Here is a 13,485-nt window from a genome sequence, read left to right as displayed (position 1 = left end):
CTCAAATCATTTTCCTCAATAAATAAATGACCAAATATAATATTTTTATCTCATTTGTTTAAAAGGGTTCTCTTTATCTACTTTTAGGACTTGTGTGAAAATCATGTTGTTTTAGGTCATATTTATGCAGAAATATAGAAAATTCTAAAGGGTTCACAAACTTTCAAGCGCCACTTGATGTGGGGTGTGTGTAGGGGTGTGTGGGTATGTGGGGCTGTGTGTGTGTGTGTGTGTGTGTGTGTGTGTGTGTGTGTCTATTGTGTTACTGGAGGTGTGAGGCCCATAAAATATTGAAATGGGAGAGCAAGCTTTCTAAACTAGTCAACAATGGATCAAAAATTAACTGTGGCTACAGAGACAGAGATCTTCACACCTTTTGGTGTCTCCAGAGACAGCAGGTCTGTGGGAATCCCAACACATTCTGAAGCTTAAAACCACAAGCTAGAGACAAAATTCTCTCACATATGGTCCTCGTACCAGGACACACTGGTGGGATTTGATGGAATTCCATCAACAATCTAATAGAATTTTATATCCTCATTTTTTTTGTTTGTTTGTTTCAACAAGTAAAGACATATAATGTATAAACTGTCCTTTGTAAATTGACTGATACTGTAAATAATGTGTCAGCTTCTCACAGGATGTGCTTTTTGTAAATAAAATGTCAATGCAGGTCGTTGATGCTGAAATATGTGTAATTTTATCTGCGGTATCAATATAATGGGCCAGCAATATTAGTTGTGATGCTTTAAATCTCTGCTTTAACTTAAGCGACTTTCCAATACCAAGGTGGTTGTTTTGTTACATTCATAGTAACTATATCATCAACTGAGTAGCACAACCAGTTAAGAGTTTCTGAAGACTATGGATTAATATTTTGATTAAAGTACAAGAAATGGGTTCAAGATTTTTCATCACTTTTAAACAATTTACAGTAAATTCAACTGAGAGTAACTGCTATACCAAACATGACACGCACCTGAACACTCATAGAGTGTCCTCATTGGAACACAGAGAATTCTCATTAGAATTTGAGTGTGGATGATGAAGTCCATAAATATATAGATTTAGTGTTCCATGAATCACTTGTTTAACATTTTTTTTTCTTAATTAGTTGCCAATACTGGGTTTCATGTACAAAATTGTATGGGCTCCTGCAGCGGATTTACTCTTAATCTTATGTTAAGTAAAAGCATTTGTAGATTTCAATGGTGAAATATTCATTTTCAGAGACCAGATAGTGTTCTAGAAAAATTTATTTTTATAAAAATACCAGATGGGCCTCCTGCGGAAGTGACTTATGCGATGACATGGCATAGTGGAAGCTTGGAGCAACTGGGCTGTGTCAGATCACAGCAAACGCATGGGAGAGTGGGTGTGGTGCAAACTGCAGACAAAGCCAAAACGTGAATCAGGAATTGTAGTCAGGAACCAGGCGTGGGTCGATTGATCGGCGAACAGCACAGTGCAGGGCAGAAGAGAAGACAATGTTGGGAGAAAACAGGAACAGAAGTCTTAACAGGAAGTCAGTCAGATAAACAGAAGGCTTTGTAAAGTCAGGTATGAGACACAGAACAATACATTGTGAGAAGTCCTTGTGACTGCTGAGCTTACATGGGGTTGGTGATTGTAGGGTAATTGGCTACAGATGAAGTGATTAGAATTCCGGTGATGGGGGGCACTGTTGCTCTTGGGAAGTTTAGTCCAGAGCAGCCATGTTTGGAGGCTGCTCCAAACTCTGATTTTCAGTGCTGTCACTGACAAACACCCCCTGGCCCAGGAGCTCCCTCTGGGAGCAACCTCTTTCATTGGTTGATGTCTTTTTCTTGGTGCGGGCTTTTCAGGATGCTGACTTTGGAATTCTTGCATGAGAAGTGGGTCTAAAACATCCTTGGAACTGACCCAACTGCATTCCTCTGGGCTATAGCCTTCCCAGTTGACCAAGTATTCGAGGTGCCCCTGTCTGCAGCAAGAACTGAGGATTTTGTTCACTTGATAGACGGGTTTGCATTCAATGTCTGGGGAGGGGTTTTCTTGGGTGGGTGTGTCTGAATCTAGGGGACCTTGGATAACAGGTTTGATGCATGATACATGGAAAGTGGGTGAGAGGGAAGCTCAAGCCTGTATGAGACCTCATTGACTTTGTGAAGTATTTTGAATGGGCCACTGAACCTAGCTTGTAGTTTCTTGCAGGAGTTTGGAGCACTGAGGTTTTTTGTAGACACCCATACTCTGTCACCTGGGGCATATTCTGGAGTGGCGCTTCTGTGCTTGTTGGCAGTGTTTATACCTGATGTTCACCTCCTCCATCCTTTGATATACCTCTTCCCAGACTTGTTAACTATTCTGGAACCAAGAGTCGATGGCTGGAATCTGTGTGGGAGTGTCATCCCACGGGAAGAGTGGGGATTGGTAGCGGCGTACGCAACTGAAATGGTGTTAACCGAGTGGCTGAATGTCTGACAGAATTTTGTGCTTACTCGGCCCATGGAAGGGCACATGCCCACTCTTTCTGGTTCTGCATGCAGTATATGTGAAGGAAACAGCTCAATTTGTGCTTTGCCAATTCTGCTTGACCGTTGCACTGAGGGTGATATTCGGAGGTCAGGCTGACAGATACTCCCAGCCTGTCCATGAAACTCGACCATAGTTGTGAGATAAACTGGGGACCCTGGTCACTGACAATGTCCTCTAGGATTCCTGAATAATGGAAAACATGGTTGAACAGTAGTTCAGTGGTTTCTAATGCTGTAGGGAAACCTGGTAGGGGGATGAATTTAAAGGTTTTGGAGAACCTGTCAATTATGACCAAGATGACAGTGTGACCTTGAAACTGAGATAGGTCTGGGAGAAAGTCCAGGGCAATGTGTGACCAGAGTTGTTGAGGTACTGGGAGAGGACATAGTTTACCAGCTGGAGGAACTCTGGGGATCTTGGCTTGGGCACAGGCTGAGCAAGATGAGACATACTGGTTAAGATATGATGTCATATTCTCCCACCAGTACCTGTGTTGGAGGAGTTGGTAGGTGCGTTGGCTGCTGGGATGTCTGGTGGCAGGAGAGGAGTGTGCCCAGGTGATCAGTTTGCCTCCAAGAACATGCAAACGACCCAGAGGGCAGTTTTCAGGTGGGCTGGTGGGTTGAGCTTGTCTGATTGCTCTGTCAACATCCCAAATGATGGCTTGCAGAAAACATTCAGGGGGAAGGGCATTAGTTGGTTTAGACAGGTTGGGTGAGGACGTGTGAATTCTGGAGAGTGCGTCAGCCTTGGGGTTACTGGAACCTGGACGATAGGAAATGGTGAATTTAAACCTGGTGAAGAATAGGGCCCATCTGGCCTGATGGGTTCCTCAGATATTCCAGGTTTTTATGGTCTGTCAGGATTGTGAATGGGTGTGCTACACCCTTCAACCAGCGTCTCCACTCCTCCAGGGCCAGCTTGACAGCCAGGAGCTCTCGATTCCCGATATCAGTTTCGCTTGGCAGGTGTGACTTTCTTTGAGTAGAAAGTGATTGGATGCAACTTGGGCCATTCTTCAAGGCACTGTGATAGAACCCCTCCAAATCCTGTTTCAGATGTATCCACCTCCACTACAAGCAGCTGAGAAGGATCAGGGTGTTGAAGGATAGGGGCTGTGGTGAAAGCATCCTTCAGCTGGCTGAAAGCCTGATCAGCCACTTGACTCCAATGGGGGTGACGGGATCCCTTCTTCAAAAGACTAATGAGAGGAACTGTGACAGAGCTGAACGGATGAAGTGGTGGTAGAAGTTGGTAAACCCTAAAAAGCGTTGAAGCTCCTTGATGGAGGTGGGAGTGGGCCAAGATGTTACTGCAGCAACCTTGGTTTGATCCATATTCACTCACTCCAAGCTGATGACGTATCCTAGGAATGAGATTTGGTGGACATGGAACTTGCATTTCTCAGCTTTAACATACAGGTGGTGTTGGAGCAGGTGAGAGAGGATGAACCTGATGTGCTCATGGTGGGTGCTTTCATCTGGGGAGTAGATCAGGAGGTCATTGGTGTAGGCGATTACAAACCTCCCAGTACCTGTGTTGGAGGAGTTGGTAGGTGCGTTGGCTGCTGGGATGTCTGGTGGCAGGAGAGGAGTGTGCCCAGGTGATCAGTTTGCCTCCAAGAACATGCAAACGACCCAGAGGGCAGTTTTCAGGTGGGCTGGTGGGTTGAGCTTGTCTGATTGCTCTGTCAACATCCCAAATGATGGCTTGCAGAAAACATTCAGGGGGAAGGGCATTAGTTGGTTTAGGCGATTGGTGTAGGCGATTACAAACCTCCCCATCATGTCCCTGAGCACGTCATTGATGAGACACTGGAAGACACTGGGCATGCAAGAGAGGCCATAAGGCATGACCAAATATTCAAAGTGACCCACCATGGTGCTAAAAGCAGTCTTCCACTCATCAACCTCACAGATCCTGACCAGATTGTAAGCACTGTGAAGGTTGAGCTTGGAGAATATTTTAGCTGATCAGAGTTGTTGTAGAGCTGAAGGTACGAAAGGAAGAGGATAGGGATACTTTACTGTGATCTGGTCCAGGCCATGATAGTCTATACATGGCTGGAGACCTCCTCCTTTCTTCTAGATGAAGAAAAGCCCTGCTGAGGCTGGAGATGTTGAACGTTGGATGTACCCCTGCTGCAGAGCTTCTTGCACGTACTCCTCCATCGCTGCTTGTCCCACTAATGACAAAGGGTAGGTGCAGTTTTGTGGATGAGTCATACCTGGGAGGAGGTCGATAGCACAGTCACAGGAGCAGTGAGGAAGCAGACTACAGGCTTTCCCTTTGCTGAACACCTTCTTTAAATCCAGGTAACAGGCTGGGACATTATCAAGGGAATCAGGCTGTGGGCTCTTTACTGAGGTGGAGGAAAGTGTGATCTGGGGAAGTTTCAGGCAGTTTTGCTGACAGGAGGCTGACCACTGAAGGATATCCTGTTGTTGGCATGAGATCAGAGGGTCATGTAGTTGTCGCCATGGATATCCTCGTATTATGTCATGATTGGAAGTTCGGGTGACAAGGAGAGTTACGTGGTCTGTATGGATCACTCCTGCTTGAATCTCAAGGGGAGTTGTTTGTGTTGAGACCAGTCCTTCCCCCATGGGTCTCCCATCAATGGCTTTTAGCTTGATAGGTTGGAGGAGAAGGTGAGTGGAGAGTTGATACCTCTGTACAAGCACTGTTTATGAAGTTTCTCTCAGCCCCTGAGTCAATGAAGGCAGAAAGTACATGGTTCGAGTCTGGTAGCTTTAATAACACTGGTATTTGGAAAGATTGTGAGCTGCAAGACATTTCTGGACTCACCAGGTTAACAGAGCTGGGAGCCTTGCTTGGCTGACGATCCCATGGGGGCCAAGTAGGGCACCTTGAGATCTGATGACCCGTCTCTTCACAGTAGAAGCAGGGGCCCTCTCTTCTTCTCTCCCTCTCTGACTTCTGTAGTCGTGTGCAGGAGATCTCCATGGGAGTTCCCAAGTTTGTGCTGGGAGAGGAGGTTGGAGGCAGTTGGAATGAGGGTTGTTTGCAGAGGAGGCAATCCAAATGGATGGCCAGATCAATGAGAGAGTCTAGTGAGAGTCATGGCAGTCTAGTCATGGCAGGCTAGCTCACTGAACACTTCTGGATGCAACCCTTGTTGAAACATGGCTTTTAAGGCAGGCTCGTCCCACCTGCTACCGGTGGCTAGGGTGTGGAAATCCAGTGTATATTTGGCAAAGTTCCTTTCTCCCTGTCAGTTTGTCAGTAGGCTCTCTCTGACATCTATACCCTCAGGTTGATGATCAAACCCTCTCGTGAACAACTCCAGAAAATGGTCATAGGATGTAGTGTGTTCACCCCTGTGCATCCATACAGTGTTAGCCCACTGAAGAGCCTTACCGGTGAGAAGACTGATGAACTGGGAGATCTTGTGCTCATCGGTGAATCCAGTGAGTGCAGAGAAATATAGCAAACATTGGAGAAGGTATCCCATGCAATTGGAAAAACTTCCCCGGAGAACTTCTCAGGCAGAGGAATGCTACGAGGTGCACCGGCAGGCGATGAGGGGCATGTGAGGATGGCCTGCGACATCCTGGTGTTGAGATCGCTGATCATCTGCTGGTGCTCTCCTAACAGATGGCCCTGTGTGTGAATTGCACTCTGCTTTGCTTCCTCTGCTGCATCCATGACGGTGAAGTATCCTGTCAGATCGCAGACACTTACAGATGCAAATGCAGGGGAGAGCAGGTGCGGTGCAAATTGCAGACAAAGACAAAATGTGAATCAGGAATCATAGTCAGGAAACAGGCATGGGTCGATTGATCAGCCAACAGCGCAGTGCAGGGCAGAAGAGAAGACAATGTTGGGAGAAAACAGGAACAGAGGTCTTAACAGGAAGCCGGTCAGATAAACAGAAGGCTTGGTAAAGTCAGGTATGAGACATAGAACAATACCTCACGAGAAGTGCTTGTGACTGCTGAGCTTATATGGAGTTGGTGATTGTGGAGTAATTGGCTGCAGGTGAAGTGATTAGAATTCCAGTGATGGGGGGGTGCTGTTGCTCTTGGGAAGTGTAGTCCAGAGCAGCCATGTTTGGGGGCTGCTCTGAACTCTGGTTTTCAGCACTGTTACTGACAGGCTGTTTATATCCTCTGCTTACCGTACATCATGGTTTTGCTAGTAGAGTTCGAACAAATCATCTAATGAGATGCTTTCATCTCCCAACAAAGAACAATGGATAATCTTGTCTTTGAAGACAACTGTCTCTGTTTGGATTTCAACACTAACTGGTTCATCTGTTTGCACAGCAATATCCCTCTTTCCAGTCAATTCATGTTCCTAGCACATAAATAAAAATGAAAATGAAACTACCATGAAATCAAACTGAGAATTTCAAATGAGTGAGTTTCATGGAAAATGTTTGTGGAGGAAAAGTGAATAAATTGACACCTTCAGACCAGAAGAAAGCAGACAGAAATCTGACTTTATTATACTTTTGTGAAAGCAGGCTTCTAAGCAGTGAATACCAGCATTTCACCCAGGAAAGAAGCGCTTCCTGTTTACATGTGCACACTTTTAATACAGTCTCGGCATGCCAGATGTTTTTCCTTCTTCCCTTCATGGATGGTGGTTGGAGCATTTTGCTTTCTGGTTGTTGTCCTGCAGCTGCTTCTCTGGGGGTGTGTCAATAATAACAACACTATCTCTACACACACGTACTTGTAATAACATTCCTTACATTATATAGACTGTGTTTTCCTAAAACTTGCTTCTCTAAAGATCACTACTTTGCAAATTTCCTCTACATTTTCTGAGCAATTCTCTTAATTGGAGTATAGCTGACCATACCTGAAGCTCAATAAAATGTGCCATCTCTTGATCTGTCGGTAATTATTCTTTAACATCAGTGCTTTCTTTTTTCCCATATTTTCTCCAGGAAATGCTGAAGAGTCTGCAACGAATCAGAATACCAATTCACCAGGTAAGACACCAATAATATACCAGGGATGGATCCAGACCGATGCAACCAATACACATGCATTGGTCAGAAATATACATGCACCACTTAGCATTGGTCACGGGGCATTTGATAACTGCTAGCCAGCTACATGGGCTATAGCCATGCTCAACCAACACACCAATGGTTCAGGATCTGACCACCTTTGGCAAGCGGTGATGCTTACCTGATGTAATTACCTGTATTCTCACAATGCTTTGTATAGTGTGACCTGAGACAAAGAATCTAAGTTAAACCAATAAAATGCTCCAGAAAGAGGTCAAAATTCAAAATTTGCCATGAAGAATGGGCAGAGCCAGAGTCATAGCAGGCCATGCCTGGGCTATTTCGAAAGGTCTTGGGGAGAGGGAGGTGCTTGTAAAGTTTGGCAGGGCTGGGACTTTCGGTGGCCAAGTTATGGATTTTTAAATCCCCGTGTGCATGAGTGGCTGGAACCAGGGCTCATGTTAAAGTTTTCGGCAAGTCGCACTTGCGCGGGGGTTTGGGGGGCAAATAACAGGCCAGGCTGCCCTCTTTGGAAAGGGCACAGCATGCCCCTGTGAAAATCCATATTGATCTGGTAAAATGGGTGAAAATATTTCTGCAAATGTGCATTTGTCAGATTCTTGGGCTGGATCTGTCCCTATGTACTACAAACAATCATGGTAGAACAAAGTCGAAACTAACTTTGTTTGTGTTGTTGTCTCTGTTGCTGCTCAACACTGCATCAGCGGACTTTTAGAGTGGAACGATGGACAAATATTGTTGGCATGGTGTCGTCTTTTATCTTTCTTTTTTATTCTGGAAGCACCCATTAATCTTGATTTTAATTCTGTCGATTCATCGAAACAGGATGATTCAAAATGTTCAGAGCATAAGTAGGGCCCCGCAGGCAGATTGTTTTGAGGTCTTCTGAAGGCGTGAATCAATTTCTTGTGAATCGTCAGATGATTCTGGCCAGGCAAATGGTGAAAAGATATCTTCTCGTCCTTCTTTTTAGCATCATTTTGGCATTTATATGCTGCGCAATGAGGTGCAACTTTACTTATTTAAAAAAATTAATTCGGTAAAAATACTTGTAAAACTAGCAAAACCATATTGTAAGCAGAGGATATAAACAGTCAAGTTGCTACAAGCTTCCACTATGCCACCTCATCACACACGTCACTTCCGCGGGAGGCCCCTCTGGTATTTTATTAAAAATTAATTTTTCTGGAAGACTTTTTGGTCACCAAAAATGAATGTTTGACTGTTGAAATCTACAAATACTTTTACTTAACATGAGCTTAAGAGTAAATCTGCTGGAGGATCCCATTAAAACAACACAGCAACAACAACATCACCAACAGTAACAACCTCCACTTTTGACTTGTGTCTCCTCAATTTCTTATTGAATACTTTTTTTTCTATTCACTTAAAATAGAACTGAACCTAAAATTAATTATTTGACTCCTTAGTCTGGGAATAGCCCTCGGAGGCTTCTCAGGAAGTCAAAAACAATGGTAAGCAGTGTCCAGAAATGAAGAAGAGTGCAATTTGATATCAGTAACTTGCTTACTTTTTGGAATGACCAAAAATAAATATAAAGAAGAAAGAAAACATATTTGTTGAATCAAGCCTTTTGTTAATTACTTTTTATTAGGTCAAGCACATTACACGGGTAGCTTGCACATCTGGGAAGGCTCCAGTAATGCTGAATCATATATACAGGTTTTGGAGCAACATGCTGCCATCCAGATGATACGTTTTTCAGGGAAGGCCTTGTTTATTTCAGCAAGACAATGACAAACAGCATTCTGCATATAGTACAACTGCATTGCTCCATAATAAGAGAGCCTGGGTGCTAAACTGGCCTGCCTATAGTCCAGACCTATCTCCCATTGAAAATATTTGGTCCATTCTGAAACACAAAATATGACAAAGGAGACCCCAAACTGTTGAGCAACTGAAACTGTATATCAGGAAAGAATGGGACATTTCACTCTCAAAACGATAGTACTTGGTCTCCTCAGTTCCCAGTTTAGCATGTTGTTAAAAGTCGAGGTGGTGTAACACAGTGGTAAACATGCCCCATCCCAACTTTTTTTTTTTGAAACGTGTTGCTGAGATCAAATTCAAAATAAGTGCATATTTTTCAAAAAACAATAACATTTCTCAGTTACAATATTTGATATGTTGTCTTTGTATTATTTTCAATGAAATATAGGGTTTCCATGATTTGCAAATCTTCACATTCTATTTTTATTTATGTTTTACACAGTTGTGGTATTTCCCTGATGTGGGTGGAATACTGAAGCGCGGCAGGCAGGAAATAGAGTCAACACAGGCTTTATTTTCAGTTTTTCCTACTGCTTTTCAGCTTGGTTAAACTCATTCTCACACACGTGTTCTGGTCGGGAGAGGCCCCTCTCGTCACGCTCTCCCTCCTTTTCTACCTTCCGTCTTCACTGCAACACACACAGATACAAGGTTCACATTCACAAACCGGTGCTTGGCCACGCCCCCGCTGCCACAACAGTGTCCCAACATTTTTGGAAATGGGGTTGTCAAAGGAATATTTTAGTTAATAGGTGATTATATGTCTGTCAACATATAATATATGGCTATTATATTTTACTCCAAACTTTAGAAATGTGGATAAAGAATTACTGCAGTTTATTAAGAAAAGGGAACTATATTTTTCATGTAAATTTAGCAAAAGAAATATTTAAGTTGATCAAGAGTCAGAAAATAAATGTTGCTTTTCTTGCCATAACATGTTCTCTATTTAATTTTTATAAATATTGGGAGAAAATCAAATGGTGAATTAAATTAAATCTCAGGGGCAGCACGGTGGTGTAGTGGTTAGCGCTGTCGCCTCACAACAAGAAGGTCCGGGTTCGAGCCCCGTGGCTGGCGAGGGCCTTTCTGTGCGGAGTTTGCATGTTCTCCCTGTGTCTGCGTGGGTTTCCTCCAGGTGCTCCAGTTTCCCCCACAGTCCAAAGACATGCAGGTTAGGTTAACTGGTGACTCTAAATTGACCGTAGGTGTGAATGTGAGTGTGAATGGTTGTCTGTGTCTATGTGTCAGCCCTATGATGACCTGGCGACTTGTCCAGGGTGTACCCCGCCTTTCGCCTGTAGTCAGCTGGGATAGGCTCCAGCTTGCCTGCAACCCTGTAGAACAGGATAAAGCGGCTAGAGATGATGAGAATGAGATGAGATGAAATTAAATCTCACAAAGTTTTACCTTTCAGACAGTGTATTTCTGAGTCAGTTCAGCAACATGAAAACAGGGCTGTCGTGGAGACTAAATGCAGGTAAATGGCATTTACCCAACTCGCATTTTTAAAATAGCGTGTACTCGCTTATAAATAACATTTTACACACCTTTAAATAGTGTTTAAAAGTGTTTAAAATTTAGAAGTCGAAACAAGACCTAACTTAGACTACTTTTGCCATATTCTAGCAGGCCAGAAAGAAATATAAAGAAAAAAAAGAAAATATATTTGTTGAGTCAATGGACTCCTGAGTCAAGGGACACCCCAGCCGAGCTAAAGAAGGGTGGAGGATGGCCCCATATGCACAGTCGAAAAGTACACTTAGAAGATGCCTCTGGACATTTATCGTTTTGCTACGATGGCTTCAGACTACAATTGCCATGATAATTTTCAGACTGCAGTTGTTATGAACAGTCTTGCACTCATGTCTCCATCAATGAACAGCTGATAACTTCAGCAAAACAGACTTAATGTTAAAACTATAATGAATTTCCTGGTTACACAATTGCACTTTTTGACCATATGAACACCCACAGAAGTGAGTTATTTATAATCACATTATCTGTTGTCACCCAAATGAGGATGGGTTCCCTTTTGAGTCTGGCTCCTCTCAAGGTTTCTTCCTCATGAGCTCTCAGGGAGTTTTTCTTTGCCACCGTCGCCTCAGGCTTGCTCATTCGGAATAAATATATTCAGGATAAATGTATTAATTCAGATGTTCAAATATTTATTTTTCTGTCAAGCTGCTTTGTGACAATGTCTCTTGTTAAAAACACTTTACAAATAAATTTACTTAATATGTTTTCCCCTGGGCGGCACGGTGGTGTAGTGGTTAGCGCTGTCGCCTCACAGCAAGAAGGTCCGGGTTCGAGCCCCGTGGCCGGTGAGGGCCTTTCTGTGCGGAGTTTGCATGTTCTCCCCGTGTCCGCGTGGGTTTCCTCTGGGTGCTCCAGTTTCCCCCACAGTCCAAAGAACTGCAAATTATGTTAATTGGTGGCTCAAAATTGACCATGGGTGTGAATGGTTGTTTGTCTCTATGTTTCAGCCCTGTGATGATCTGGCGACTTGTCCAGGGTGTACCCTGCCTCTTGCCCATAGTCAGCTGGGATAGGCTCCAGCTTGCCCATGACCCTGTGCAAGATAACCATGTCTTTGGACATGGGAAGAAGCTGGAGCACGTGGAAGAAACCCACATAGGAATGGGGAAAACATGTAAACTCCACACATTAAGGCCCCAGTCAGCCAGGAGTTTTGAACCCAGAACTTTCTTGCTGTGAGACAACAGTGCTAACCACTGCATCACAACCCATCCTTCATGACAATTAGTTCGGTAATATGAAAAGACCATGTGATTGGACCTGCATTCCTGCCCACTCTCAAGGCTTGTTCCATAAAACACAAAACAAATAAGATAGACATGCAAATAAAGAAATCAAAGCATTGTGACAGTGTGACAAGTAATAATCTAAAAAGAACACTGAAATAGCACAATCTGATCCCAGCTTTTACAAATAAGTCTTTATCGCAGCTGGACACTGAGACTTATTATTTTGACATTTTAGTTGGATCAACTAATTCATTTCCTTTGCACATGTTCCTCCTTTCCTAGACTATCTTCTACCTCTTCCCATAACCAATAAAGACTGTACGGGCCCCACTGATGACATTTAACAGTCCATCATCGGTGTCTCTTGGGCATTTAAGCTTGGCAGAGTCCATCCCTCTCCAAGCTTGATGAATGGACAGTTTAGAGTAGCCATTTAGCCTAACTGCATGTCTTTGGACTGTGGGGAAACCGGAGCACCTGGATGAAACCCACAGCGATACAGGGAGAACATGCCAACTCCATGCAGAAAGGCCCCTCTTCAGCCATGAGGTTCGAACCCAAAAACTTCTTGTTGTGAGGCAACAGTGCTACCCACTGCACCACCGTGCGGCCCCACCTATAGGACTATTATGGCCCTTTTCCACTACCCTTTTTCAGCTCACTTCAGCTCGCTTCAGCTCACTTCAGCCCGACACGGCTCACGTTTCGACTACCAAAAACCAGCACAACTCAGCTCGTTTCAGCCCTGCTTAGGCCCTAAAACTCGCACCATTTTGGAGTGGGGCTGAAGCGAGCCAAGCCGTGCCGAGTGAGGTTGGGGGCGTGAGCAGACACTCCCCTGTGCACTGATTGGTGAGGAGGAGTGTCCTCACATGCCCACACACGCCCCGCGAGCGCGCTGGGATCTGTAAACACCGCAAACCCGGAAGGAGAAGAATTACGAATTACGAGAATTTCTGAAGCCTTATGCGCCTCGCCTCATCTATACGCTCTTGCCAGTATCTGTCCCCGTTGTCGGTGACAACAAGCCACAGCACCAAGACCAGCAACACTAACGACTCCATGTCCTCCATGTTTATTGTTTACTATTCGGGTCGTGAGACTACCGCTTAAAAGATCACTGATGTCACTGTTTGCGCTGCTTAACGACATCACCTGACGTCCACCCACTTTCGCTAACTCCACCCAATGTGTCCACCCACTTCCAGCCAGCACGGTTCAGCGCAGTTGTAGTAGAAATGCAACTCCAACAGCCCCGCTCAGCCCGATTCAGCACGGCACGGCTCAGCCCAACTCAGCCGCGTTTGTAGTGGAAAAGCGGCATTAGTTTTATGTGAGCAAAGTGATTTGTGCAATATTACTCCAAAATAAACAGTGTCATTGATTTTTTTTTTCCTGGCAAGA

This window comes from Neoarius graeffei, chromosome 5 (assembly GCF_027579695.1).
Source record: "Neoarius graeffei isolate fNeoGra1 chromosome 5, fNeoGra1.pri, whole genome shotgun sequence".
Lineage (NCBI taxonomy): Eukaryota > Metazoa > Chordata > Actinopteri > Siluriformes > Ariidae > Neoarius > Neoarius graeffei.
Note: the sequence above shows the minus strand (reverse complement) of the source record.